Source organism: Delphinapterus leucas, chromosome 3 (genome assembly GCF_059928025.1).
Source record: "Delphinapterus leucas isolate spDelLeu-1000000601 "Yukka" chromosome 3, BTC_Dleu_Yukka2, whole genome shotgun sequence".
NCBI lineage: Eukaryota > Metazoa > Chordata > Mammalia > Artiodactyla > Monodontidae > Delphinapterus > Delphinapterus leucas.
In genome coordinates this window covers 25018237-25031204 of record NC_143131.1, presented here as the reverse complement: position 1 = coordinate 25031204, position 12968 = coordinate 25018237, and the positions used below count along the sequence as shown (strand labels likewise).

General features: G+C 36.2%; 1 pseudogene; it reads right to left on the bottom strand.

The window, feature by feature from the left end:
- Window positions 1–10298: 10298 nt before the first annotated feature.
- Window positions 10299–11117, bottom strand: LOC111170767 (profilin-1 pseudogene; annotated as a pseudogene).
- Window positions 11118–12968: the final 1851 nt, after the last annotated feature.

Below are 12968 nucleotides of genomic sequence, written 5' to 3'. Positions count from 1 at the left end.
GTGTGTTTAGTTTTGTAAGAAACTGCCAACCTGTCTTCAAATTAACTGTACCATCTTGCATTCCTACCAGCAGCAAATGAGAGTTCCTGTTTCTACCCACCCTTATCAACATTATTCTGGAATACCCAGGTTTGTTCAAGGTAATCGCAAGGGTTCTTATAAGAAAGAGGCAAAGGTCAGAAGTGTAGAAAAATATGTCATGATGGAGGCAGAGGCCGGAATGATGCAGACACAATCTGAGGAATGCAAGCAGCTGCTAGAGCCAGGCAAGGCACAGAACAGATTCTCCTCTGGAGCCTCCAAAAGGAGCACAGCTCTGCTGACAGCTTGGTTTTATCCCTGTTAAACCTCTTTCAGATTTCTGACTACTAGACTATAAGACAGTCCATTTGTTTTGTCTTAAGACCCAGTGTTTGTGATAATTTTTTGCAGCAGCAGTAGGAAAGCAATACACTAGCATATTCCACAGTCCAGTGAGATCTGTGATTCGTGTGAGTCCATTTCACCGTACAGTCCTCATTTATCAGTCATTGTATTTCCACAAAATGCCATAGAGATTACATACAAAAAGGAATTATTTGGCATCTTATGAAGTCTTCAAATTATATCATTTTTAATATATTTCTTAATATGCAGAATCAAGTATATTCTGCTAGTGAGTACATGTGCCTTTTTTTTGTACGTGTTTACCTTCATTTTGAAAAATAACCAGTGTCTCACTATGGTGGGGACACAATTTAAGTAATTTTATCACCATTTATTCCAGTGTGACTTTATTTTCACAGATATTTTTCTCTTTATGGCTAACTTAAATTTCTCATGTTACTATTTTACAAGCAGATACGGTTCTCTGTTCTGAACCTAATATATGCTGGTCAAAGATTAAAAAGTAAGAAGACATAAAAATTCCATGTTTATAAAACAGATTAAGTTAACTACATATACAGAGTGTTCTGTATAAAGAGTAAATTAATTTTCTCTGTTTATTATATTTTCACATAAATATTGGTTTAAAACTACCTTTTGGAGACAGACTTTGCATTTTGACATGTGGCTCTTCAAATTATTTTTATATCCAAATCCTCTATAATGTGTAAGTTGGTACTTATAGAATTATATTTATTGAAGAGAAAATTGTTGCTGGACATTTTAAATCTAAATAAATGTTTTTGAATGCTATTATATAATATGAGAGACTGTAGGAAATTTTGTAGCCTATGTAATTTAGAATTTTTCCTGTAGTGGACTTTATTGGGCAACAATGTAGCAAGCTCATGTTTATATACAAAATGTAGTTCATGGTTGATTATAGACACTAAGTACACAGTCATACCATTCTTACTTTATTTGAAGCAAATGAAATTGCTTCAAAATTTTAAATTTCTGAAATACTTGCATTTTGTAAAGAGATGTGCATCCTTCTCAGGCCTTGAGAAAAAGAGTAAATCCTATTTTTACTTTATTCCATATCTGGACATCTGAGGTAATTTTGCTTCAATGCCGCTTTGAAAGTAAGAGGTCTTTTCATTTCCTTCCATCAGCTGAAAGCAATGAAGCATTACAATTCTCTGCCCATCCTATTAATAGATTTGCAACAGAAGCAAAAGAAATTCAAGGCCTTTTTTAGATCTTGGAGAATTTTACAACAGTATCACCAGCAAAACTCCATAGAAAATAGCACACAAAGCAGAGCACACAAAGAAAAACATACGTTTTGATGTGATAGGAGATTTAGTGTGCTTATCAAACTGTTTATACTGATGTAGCATTTTTTCTCAAGCTAACAACATAATGCATAAGTTCTCTTTTACACATATTTTTAAATTAAGAGAAAAATTTTTAAATGTCAATATTAAGGGAACAAATGAACACTTTAATAATTCAAGAACATATAATTTTAAATGAATATAAATTTCCATTGGATTTCTATCCCATTGAAAAGGAGCAGGACCCTATGTACCTTCCCCCTAATGTCCTCTGCCTGCCTTTTGTCTGTGAAAAAACTTCAGCCAAAGAATAAGTTTAATCAGAGAAGTGAGGAAATGCAGAAACAAAGGAAAACAGTCCAATAGGACTAAATAATAATAGTTTAGTCATCAAGCAAAGTCAAGGACGTTCAATTACTCCACAAGGGCTATAGATAATATTCTGAGCCATATCCTGTGAGCTGTCTTGTAGATACTGAGACCCCCACCAGGTGGAAGAAGTTAACTATATGATGACCAGACTGTAGCCATGACATAAGCTGCTACAGTTATGAGAATTGGCCTCAAGGAAATGCGAACAAACTGACCCTGGAACTGAAGATTAACTGTACTTAAAACAATCAAGGTGATGCTGGTCAGACCACCACATGACCAATTTCAAGATGACTGTTAGGGCTGACTGTGTGGTTTTTACATGTAACCCCCTCCCTCCATGTATAAAAGCTCTTGCCCACTGACTGTCAGTGGCAAGGAGTCAGCCTTTGGACAGTCACCCTCACCCTGCTCCCCAGGTTGCTGGCATCCAAAATAAAGCAAACTTTCCTTTCCACCAACCTTGCCTCTTTATTGGCTTTTGAGGTGCAAGCAGCCAGACCCCACTTTCGGTTACACCATGAATGTAGCATAATTTATTATTGTCAAAATAAAATCTTATTGGGGGGAAAAATGATTGTAAACAATTAGTTCTTTTTTACTATAATTTCTCAAATTTACATTCAAACAAATCAACCAATTCTGTGATGCTTTAACTTAATGTAATTATGGAAAGTATCTCAATATTGCATCTTGGATTGGCTCTGCAAAGATTCCAAAACTAAATCAACTATACACTATACACTACTGAAGATGGAATAGTGACCAAAAAGAATAAATTATGTTGTCCTACTTGAACTAAGGTATTTACAAGTTGATTTTTCCCTCCTCAGTAATTTTCTCTCCTACTACTGAGAAAAGTAGAGAAAGCTCTACTTTCTCACTAGCCAAACTTTAGTGTCCAGTGGGATGAGATTAAATCTGATCCAAAGTTATAAGTGTGGTCTCTAAAGGACTAAATCTAAACCTAAGTGGCTATCAGTCTATGCTATACAATAGAGTATTTGAAAAGATTTTTTGAAAATATTCATGTTTGGAGATTGATTGAGTAGATCTAAGACATGATTCCTAGCATCAATATATTTTGTTCACACATGTTTCTAATATAAAAACCAGCATTGAAAACCACTGAACTATTCAACATAATCATATCTTGTCTAGGTGATTTGTTCAGTATACACCCTCTTAAACCAGTCAATGGGATGAGATGTATTATTCAGTCTGCAAATTTTGATACAAGAGTAAAAATCAGGGAAGATATCAGAACATTATGTGGTAAGTCTGGGCCACAAATAATCTTCCCCTTAAAAGTTTGGTGTATAAATATGGTACATGAAATTGCTTCAGTCACTCAGATGATGAAGCCAGCACAATGAGTGATGAAATTCCAAGAGGATCACAGAAATGTTAATTTAGTCTTGATTCTGCATCTCTTGCAATATGTCCAACCTTAATTATTTGCAGTTAAGCCAATAACTACAAAAACCCTTTTTACTTTTTGATTGAATTTAAGTTAATATTCCCTTACATAAAACTTAAATTACCTGACTGATACAAAAATCAAGGACTTTTAGGCCTTGCTGTGTCATTTAATATTGCTTTAAAATATTTTTTGGTCTTAAGCATTATGCTCATTCTTAATTATAAACTGCATCATATTCCTTCAAAAGGACTGCTATATTTAATCTAGTCAGGAAAGGAAACTATGGGAACATAGTGAAAAATAACACTCTGTGGTAGTCTGATAATATCTAAAGAGTAGCACAGAAAAATCCCCTCCATAGTCAGAAGAGAAAAACATAGATGAAGTACTGGATTGCAAATTATTGCTACTATTATTCACCAGAATATTTGACATTTAATCTGCATCATCAAGAAGAAACATAGATGTAAATATTGGAAATTAAATTACATAGAATCTAGAAAGATACTGATAAATGTCGGAGTCAAAGGAAAGGAAGAATTTATTTTCATAGCTTATTTGGAATACAAGTTAAAGATATGGCACTGTAGATAACTTCAAAAATAGGGATCAGTCATAAAAAAAATCAATCATGTATAATCTAAGACCAAGGAGAAATCTCGTGTGTCTGGGTGCACGCATGCCTGTGTAGCAATTAAAAGCGGTTTCATTGAAAAACATGAGTAATAGAGATATGCTTTTAATGAATGTCATCAAGGAAAGGGAAAGAGAAGGTGCAACTTCGAATACAAAAACAAGACATATACAAGAGCAGTGTGAGTAGCTGTGCTGTAGAGAGCAGGACGGTTCCTCTGTGTGTGTATGGCTGGGGAGCAGGGATAGGAGGTACAACAGCATAAAGTTTGCAGTGAAAACTTAGCAGTCTCAGCACTACTGGAATAGAAACTATCACCTGAGATTGGCCTCATGAGACTTACAGACACCAGCCATCATACCTGATCTGGGAAGATGACAAAGATGACTTCATTGCATCTGCCCAGAAGCCCTATAAGGGAGGTACTTCAACCCTAATTGTAGCCGTGTGGCTGACAGGGTCTCGGTGCTCCTGCCGGGTGTCTGGCCTGTGCCTCTGAGGTGGGAGAGCCAAGTTCAGGACATTGGACCATCAGAGACATCCCAGCTCCACATAATATCAAATGGTGAAAACTCTCCCAGAGATCTCCAACTCAACGCGAAGACCCAGCTCCACTCAACAAGCAGCAAGCTACAATGCTGGACACCCTATGCCAAACAACTAGAAAGACAGGAACACAACCCCACCCATTAGCAGAGAGGCTGCCGAAAATCATAATAAATTCACAGACACACCAAAACACACAACTGGATGTGGTCCTGCCAACAAGAAAGACAAGATCCAGCCTCATCCACCAGAACACACAGGCACCAGTTCCCTACACCAGAAGGCCTATACAACACATAGAACCAACCTCAGCCACTGGGGGAAGACACCAAAAACAACAGGAACTACAAACTTGCAGCCTGCAAAAGATCCCAAACACAGTAAGTTAAGCAAAATGAGAAGACAGAGAAACACACAGCAGATGAAGGAGCAAGGTAAAAACCCACCAGATCAAACAAATGAAGAGGAAATAGGCAGTCTACCTGAAAAAGAATTCACAGTAATGATAGTAAAGATGATACAAAATCGTGGAAATAGAATGGAGAAAATACAAGAAATGTTTAACAAGGACCTAGGAGAGCTAAAGAGCAACAAACAATGATGAACAACACAATAAATTAAAAATTCTCCAGAAGGAATCAATAGCAGAATAACAGGCAGAAGAAAGGATAAGTGACCTGGAAGACAAAATAGTGGAAATAACTACTTCAGAGCAGAATAAAGAAAAAAGAATGAAAAGAACTGAGGACAGTCTCAGAAACCTCTGGGACAACATTATATGCAGCAACATTCGAATTATAGGGATCCCAGAAGAAGAAGAGAAAAAGATAGGGACTGAGGAAATAATTGAAGAGATTATAGTTGAAAAATTCCCTAATATGGGAAAGGAAATATTCAATCAAGTCCAGGAGGCACAGAGAGCCCCATACAGGATAAATCCAAGGAGAAACACACCAAGACACATATTAATCAAACTATCAAAAATTAAATACAAAGAAGAAATATTAAAAGCAGCAAGGGAAAAACAACAAATAATATACAAGGGAATCCCCATTAGGTTAACAGCTGGTCTTTCAGCAGAAACTCTGCAAGCCAGAAGGGTGTGGCAGGACATATTTAAAGTGATGAGAGGGAAAAACCTACAACCAAGATTATTCTAGCCAGCAAGGATCTCATTCAGATTCGACAGAGGAATTAAAAAATTTACAGGCAAGCACAAGCTAAGAGAATTCAGCATGACCAAACCAGCTTTACAAAAAATGCTAAAGGAACTTCTCTAGGCAGAAAACACAAGATAAGGAAAAGGTCTACAATAACAAACCCCAAACTATTAAGAAAATGGTAATAGGAACATACATATTGATAACTACCTTAAATGTAAATGGAGTAAACACTGCAACCAAAAGACATAAACTGGCTGAATGGATACAAAAACAAGACCCATATATATGCTGTCTACAAGAGACTCACTTCTGACCGAGGGACACATACAGACTGAAAGTGAGAGGATGGAAAAAGTTATTCCATGCGAATGGAAATCAAAAGAAAGCTGGAGTAGCAATTCTCATATCAGACAAAATAGACTTTAAAATAAAGACTATTGCAAGAGACAACGAAGGACACTACATAATGATCAAGGGATCAATCAAAGAAGATATAACAATGGTAAATATTTATGCACCCAACTTAGGAGCTCCTCAATACATAAGGCAAATGCTAACAGCCATAAAAGGGGAAATCAACAGTAACACAATCATAGTAGGGAACTTTAACACCCCACTTTCACCAATGGACAGATCATCCAAAATGAAAATAAATAAGGAAACACAAGCTTTAAATGATACATTAAACAAGATGAACTTAATTGATATTTATAGGACATTCCATTCAAAAATATCAGAATACACATTCTTCTCAAGTGCTCATGGAACATTCTCCAGGATAGATCATATCTTGGGTCAAAAAGTCTTGGCAAATTTAAGAGAATTAAAATTGTATCAGGTATCTTTTCCAACCACAACGTTATGAGACTAAATATCAATTACAGGAAAAAATTTGTAAAAAATACAAACAGATGGAGTCTAAAAATTACACTACTAAATAACCAAGAGATGACTGAAGAAATCAAAGAGGAACTCAAAAAATACCTAGAAACAAATGGCAATGAAAACATGATAACCCAAATCCTATGGGATGCAGCAAAATCAGTTCTAAGAGGGAAGTTTATGGCAATACAATCCTACCTCAAGAAACAAGAAACATCTCAATTAAACTACCTAACTGTACACCTAGAGCAATTAGAAAAAGAAGAAAGAAAGAAAAAAAAAAGCCCAAAGCTAGCAGAAGGAAAGAAATCATAAAGATCAGATCAGAAATAAAGTAAAAATAAATGATGGAAATGATAGCAAAGATTAATAAAACTAATATCTGGTTCCTTGAGAAGATAAACAAAATTGATAAACCATTAACCAGACTCATCAAGAAAAAAAGGGAGAAGAGTCAATTAATCAGAATTAGAAATGAAAATGGAGAAGCAACAACTGACACTGCAGAAATACAGAGGACCATGAGAGATTACTACAGACAACTATATACCAATAAAATGGACAACCTGGAAGAAATGGACACATTCTTAGAAAAGCAGAAACTTCTGAGACTGAACCCAGAAGAAATAGAAAATATAAACAGACCAATCACAAGCACTGAAATTGAAACTGTGATTAAAAATCTTCCAACAAAGAAAAGCCCAGGACCAGATGGCTTCACAGGTGAATTCTATCAAACATTTAGAGAAGAGCTAACATCTATCCTTCTCAAACTCTTCCAAAATACAGCAGAAGGAGGAACTCTCCCAATCTCATTGTAATGGCCACTATCACCCTGATACCAAAACCAGACAAAGATGTCACAAAGAAAGAAAACTACAGGCCAATATCACTGATGAATATAGATGCAAAAATCCTCAACAAAACACTACCAAACAGAATCCAACAGCACATTAAAAGGATCATACACCAAGATCAAGTGGGGTTTATCCCAGGAATGCAAGGATTCTTCAATATATGCAAATCAATCAATGTGATACACCATATTAACAAACTGAAGAATAAAAACCTTATGATCATCTCAATAGATGCAGAGAAAGCTTTCGACAAAATTCAACATCCATTTATGATAAAAACCCTCCAGAAAGTAGGCATAGAGGGAACTTACATCAACATATTAAAGGCCATATATGACAAACCCACAACCAACATCATTCTCAATGGTAAAAAACTGAAACCATTTCCGCTCAGATCAAGAACAAGGCAAGGTTGTCCACTCTCACCACTATTATCCAACATAGTTTTGGAAGGTTTAGCCACAGCAATCAGAGAAGAAAAAGAAATAAAAGGAATCCAAATCAGAAAAGAGGAAGTACAGCTGTCACTGTTTGCAGATGACATGATACTATACATAGAGAATCCTAAGGATGCTACCAGAAAACTACTAGAGCTAATCAATGAATTTGGTAAAGTAGTAGGATACAAAATTAATGCTCAGAAATCTCTTGCATTCCTATACACTAATGATGCAAAATCTGAAAGAGGAATTAAGGAAACACTCCCATTTACCATTGGAACAAAAGGAATACAGTACCTAAGAATAAACCTATGTAAAGAGACAAAAGACCTGTATGCAGAAAAGTATAAGACACTGATGAAAAAATCAAAGATGATACAAACACATGGAGAGATATATACCATGTTCTTGGATTGGAAGAATCAACAATGTGAAAATGACTCTACTACTACCCAAAGCAATCTACAGATTCAATACAATCTCTATCAAACTACCAGTGGCATTTTTCACAGAACTAGAACAAAGAATTTCACAATTTGTATGGAAACACCAAAGACACTGAATAGCCAAAGCAATCTTGAGAAAGAAAAATGGAGCTGGAGGAATCAGGCTCTCTGACTTCAGACTATACTGCAAAGTTACAGTAATCAAGACAGCATGGTACCAATACCAAAACAGAAATATAGATCAATGGAACAGGATAGAAAGACCAGAGATAAACCCACGCACATATTGTCATCTAATTTACAACAAAGGAGGCAAGAACATAAAATGGAGAAAAGGCAGCCTCTTCAATATGTGGTGCTGGGAAAACTGGACAGCTACATGTAAAAGAATGAAATTTGAACACTCCCTAACACCATACACAAAAACAAACTCAAAATGGATTAAAGGCCTAAATGTAAGGCCAGACACTATAGAACTCTTAGATGAAAACATAGGCAGAACACTCTATGATGTAAATCACAGCAAGATCCTTTTTGACCCACCTCCAAGAAAATTGGAAATAAAAACAAAAATAAACAAATGGGACCTAATGAAATTTAAAAGCTTTTGCACAGCAAAGGAAAACATAAACAAGACAAAAAGACAACCCTCAGAATGGGAGAAAATATTTGCAAATGAAGCAACTGACAAAGGATAAATCTTCAAAATTTATAAGCAGCTCATGCAGCTCAATATCAAAAAAACAAGTAACCCAATCCAAAAATGGGCAGAAGACCTAAACAGACATTTCTCCAAAGAAGATATACAAATTGCCATCAAACACATGCAAGGATGCTCAACATCACTAATCATTAGAGAAATGCAAATCAAAACTACAGTGAGGTATCACTTCACACCAGTCAGAATGGCCATCATCAAAAAATCTAGAAACAATAAATGCTGGAGAGGGTGTGGAGAAAAGGGAATCCTCATACACTGTTGGTGGGAATGTATTTGATACAGCCACTGTGGAGAACAGTATGGAAGTTCCTTAAAAACCTAAAAATAAAACTACCATATGATCCTGCAATCCCACTACTGGGCATATACCCAGAGAAAACCATAATTCAAAAAGAGTCATGTACCACAATGTTCATTGCAGCTGTATTTACAATAGCCAGGACATGGAAGCAACCTAAGTGCCCATTGACAGATGAATGGATAAAGAAGATATGGCACATAGATACAATGGAATATTACTCAGCCATAAAAAAGAAACAAAATTGAGTTATTTGTATTGAGGTGGGTGGACCAAGAGTCTGTCATACAGAGTGAAGTAAGTCAGGAAGAGAAAAACAAATACCATATGCTAACACATATATATGGAATCTAAAAACAAAAACAAAAAAACAGTGGTTCTGAAGAACCTAGGGGTAGGACAGGAATAAAGATGCAGACTTAGAGAGTGGACTTGCACACATGGGGAGGGGGAAGGGTAAGCTGGGATGAATTGAGAGAGTGGCATGGACATATATGCACTACCAAATGTAAAATAGATAGATAGTGGGAAGCAGCCGCATAGCATAGCGACATCAGCTCTGTGCTTTGTGACCACCTAGAGGGGTGGGATAGGGAGGGTGGGGGTGAGATGCAAGAGGGTGTTGATATGGTGATATATGTGTATGTATAGGTGATTCACTTTGTTATAAAGCAGAAACTAACACACCATTGTAAAGTAATTATATTCCAATAAAGATGTTAAAATAAAAGAGACATATATGGGTACAATTGGTTTTTTATTTTTATTTTTTTAGTATAACCTTTTTTATTGGGAAAAAAAAAAGCCCAAAACAGAAAAGTTTTCAAACCACACACAGGAGGGGCATGGGTTGGGGGAAGCGTGTCTGTCCTTCCTGCCCAGGTCCCCAGCCCATGTGGTTTTGGCAGCAATAAGGGTTGTGGGGTAATGGCCCCCAGAATAAAAATGGTGTACGTGTGTGTGGGATGTAGAGGCGTGCAAAAGCAGTGGGGAGTTGGGGGCGGGGGGGGACAGACGAGGTCAGTATTGGGAACGCCGCAGGTGGGAGGCCATTTCATAACATTTCTTGTTGATCATACCATCCTGTACACCTTCTTTGCCCATCAGCAGGGCTAGCGTCTTGGCATTCAGGGTAACAATGATATTGAAGGTGGCGGCTCCGCAGGTGCTCTTGGTACAAAGATCCATGGTAAATTTCCCGTCCTGCAGCAGTGAGTCCTGGATCACAGACCATTTCTGGCCCCCAAGCGTTAGCCCATTCACGTAAAAACTTGACCGGTCTTTGCCAACCAGGGCTCCAACCTCAGCTGGTGTGATGTTGACGAAGTTTTTTCCAGGAACGGCTGCCTAGATGGAGGGCAAGTTCTTATAGCCCACAATGGCCACGTCCTGACAGGTCCCTTCCGCCATGAGCTTGTCTTTGTAGGCGTTCCACCCGGCCATGACGCTGCTACTGGGGTGCTCTCGGGGCTGCTGCTGGGGCCAGGGGCTGGGCTCGGGCTGCCTCGGGCTGACGGGCAGGGGAAGGCGGAGAGCTTCGGGCACGCGCTGCGGTCTGGACTGCGGCTCTGCTAGCTGTGCTGCAGCCCTCGCACCGCCACTTCCTCTGCATTACTTTTGAATTGAAGGATAGTAACATCTTCATACCAATAAATTTAAAAACAACATTTTGCATGAATACTGTGTAAAATTATGGGTGTTGGTGCAGTATAAAAGTAATTATATTTTTCTTCTTCCTAACATGTTCAGAATTGAAGGGCATTTAAAAAATTTCTTAAGCATCCATTAAATATAAGACAAATATCTGAAATAAAATACAATACTCTATACTTGGCTATTTACTCAAATCATTGGTGTTTAAGGAAATTTTTCAGCTTTTTATTGACAACTTGGAGTTGCATGCACTCTGGTAGGTTGGTTTTATAAGAGAATAATTTGAATAAATGTAATTTTAATAGAGCAATAAAAATGTGGTTATATAAATTGTATATTAGTTTATTGCTTCATTATTGTTTTAAAAATTATTTAGTTGTTCGATTTTTTCAAGATATTTTGAACTCAGTCATTTAGTGTATCTTCTTCCTGATATTTTGAAAAAATACCCCACAGGCATGTAATATGAAGAAAAATTCAAATCTAAGACTTAGAATTGAAAAAGAAAATCATAATATTAGGAGGTATTTTAAAGTGAAGAATGTGTAAAGAAGTGAGAGAAATGTCAACTAGTGTAAACTGGCCTTGGTCTTAACACAAACTATAGAAACCTGTACAGAGTACATGGATATTTGCTTTGATGTGGGAAAATGTAGACATTACTCTCAAAGAAAAATACAATAGAAAAAAAATAAACTATCAGCTTTTAGAAACCATCAAATAATATGTGAAATAGTAATCATTAACTCACCTCTGTAGGCCAGTTGTCGTGAAAGTTAAAACTCTTGGTTTAAAGCACCTGACCATTTAGATTATCTAAATGTATAATTATCAATAGTCATAGAGATATAAACAATGATGTAACCATAGTATAGTATACTACACACTGTTAAAATCAGTAAAATCTATATTAATGTTTGTATTCATTTGCTAAGACTGCCATAGCAAAGTACCCCAGACTGGGTGGCTTAACAGAAATTTACTTTCTCACAGTTCTGGAGGCTAAAAGTCTTAGATCAAGGTATTAGCAGATTAATTTTCTTCTGAGATCTCTCTCCTTGGCTTATAGATGGCCATCCTCTTGCTTTATCTTCTTGCGGTCTTCTGTATGTGTCTGGATCCAAATTTCCTCTTTTTATAAGGGCCCAACTCAATGACAACATTTTAACTTTATTACCCCTTTTTAAGATTCTAAATACAGTCACATTCTGAGGTACATGGGGTTAGCACTTCAACATACAAAGTTTGGTGAAATACAACTCAGACAATGACAATATTTTAACATGGAATAATCACTCTCAAATACTGTGTGTGGGAAAATCAAGTTAGTAAAACTGCACAGAATTATTCTGAATATATTAAATACACTCATTTTGAGTGATAATCAAAGGGATTTAGTGATTATTTTAACATTTTAATTTTATGACAGGTATGTATTTTATGTATAATTAAAAATTATAACAGACTATAAATCATAGCTTCTGAAATTATTAAAAAGGAAAATACACTAAATAAAAAATTGATGATAGAAATAAAAGCAGAAATAAACTCCAAACTCTAGTGAAAGTACTGTTACCATCAAATATAGGTTATTCAAAGGCAAATTATTAATAATTAAACTTGGTAGCACTTTTAAATATAAACAGAAATATAGACTGGCCTGTAACTATAAATGATATGAAGGCGAATTTAGTTTATAAACAAATGGGTGCCAGGAAAGTTCACTTTTAAGAAATAATTTATACAAATTAAATACCCTTCTCGATTTTTCTCCTGTGAAAATAGTAATAAGTTTAATATCCTTGGTGCGATAGACTGAATAAAATC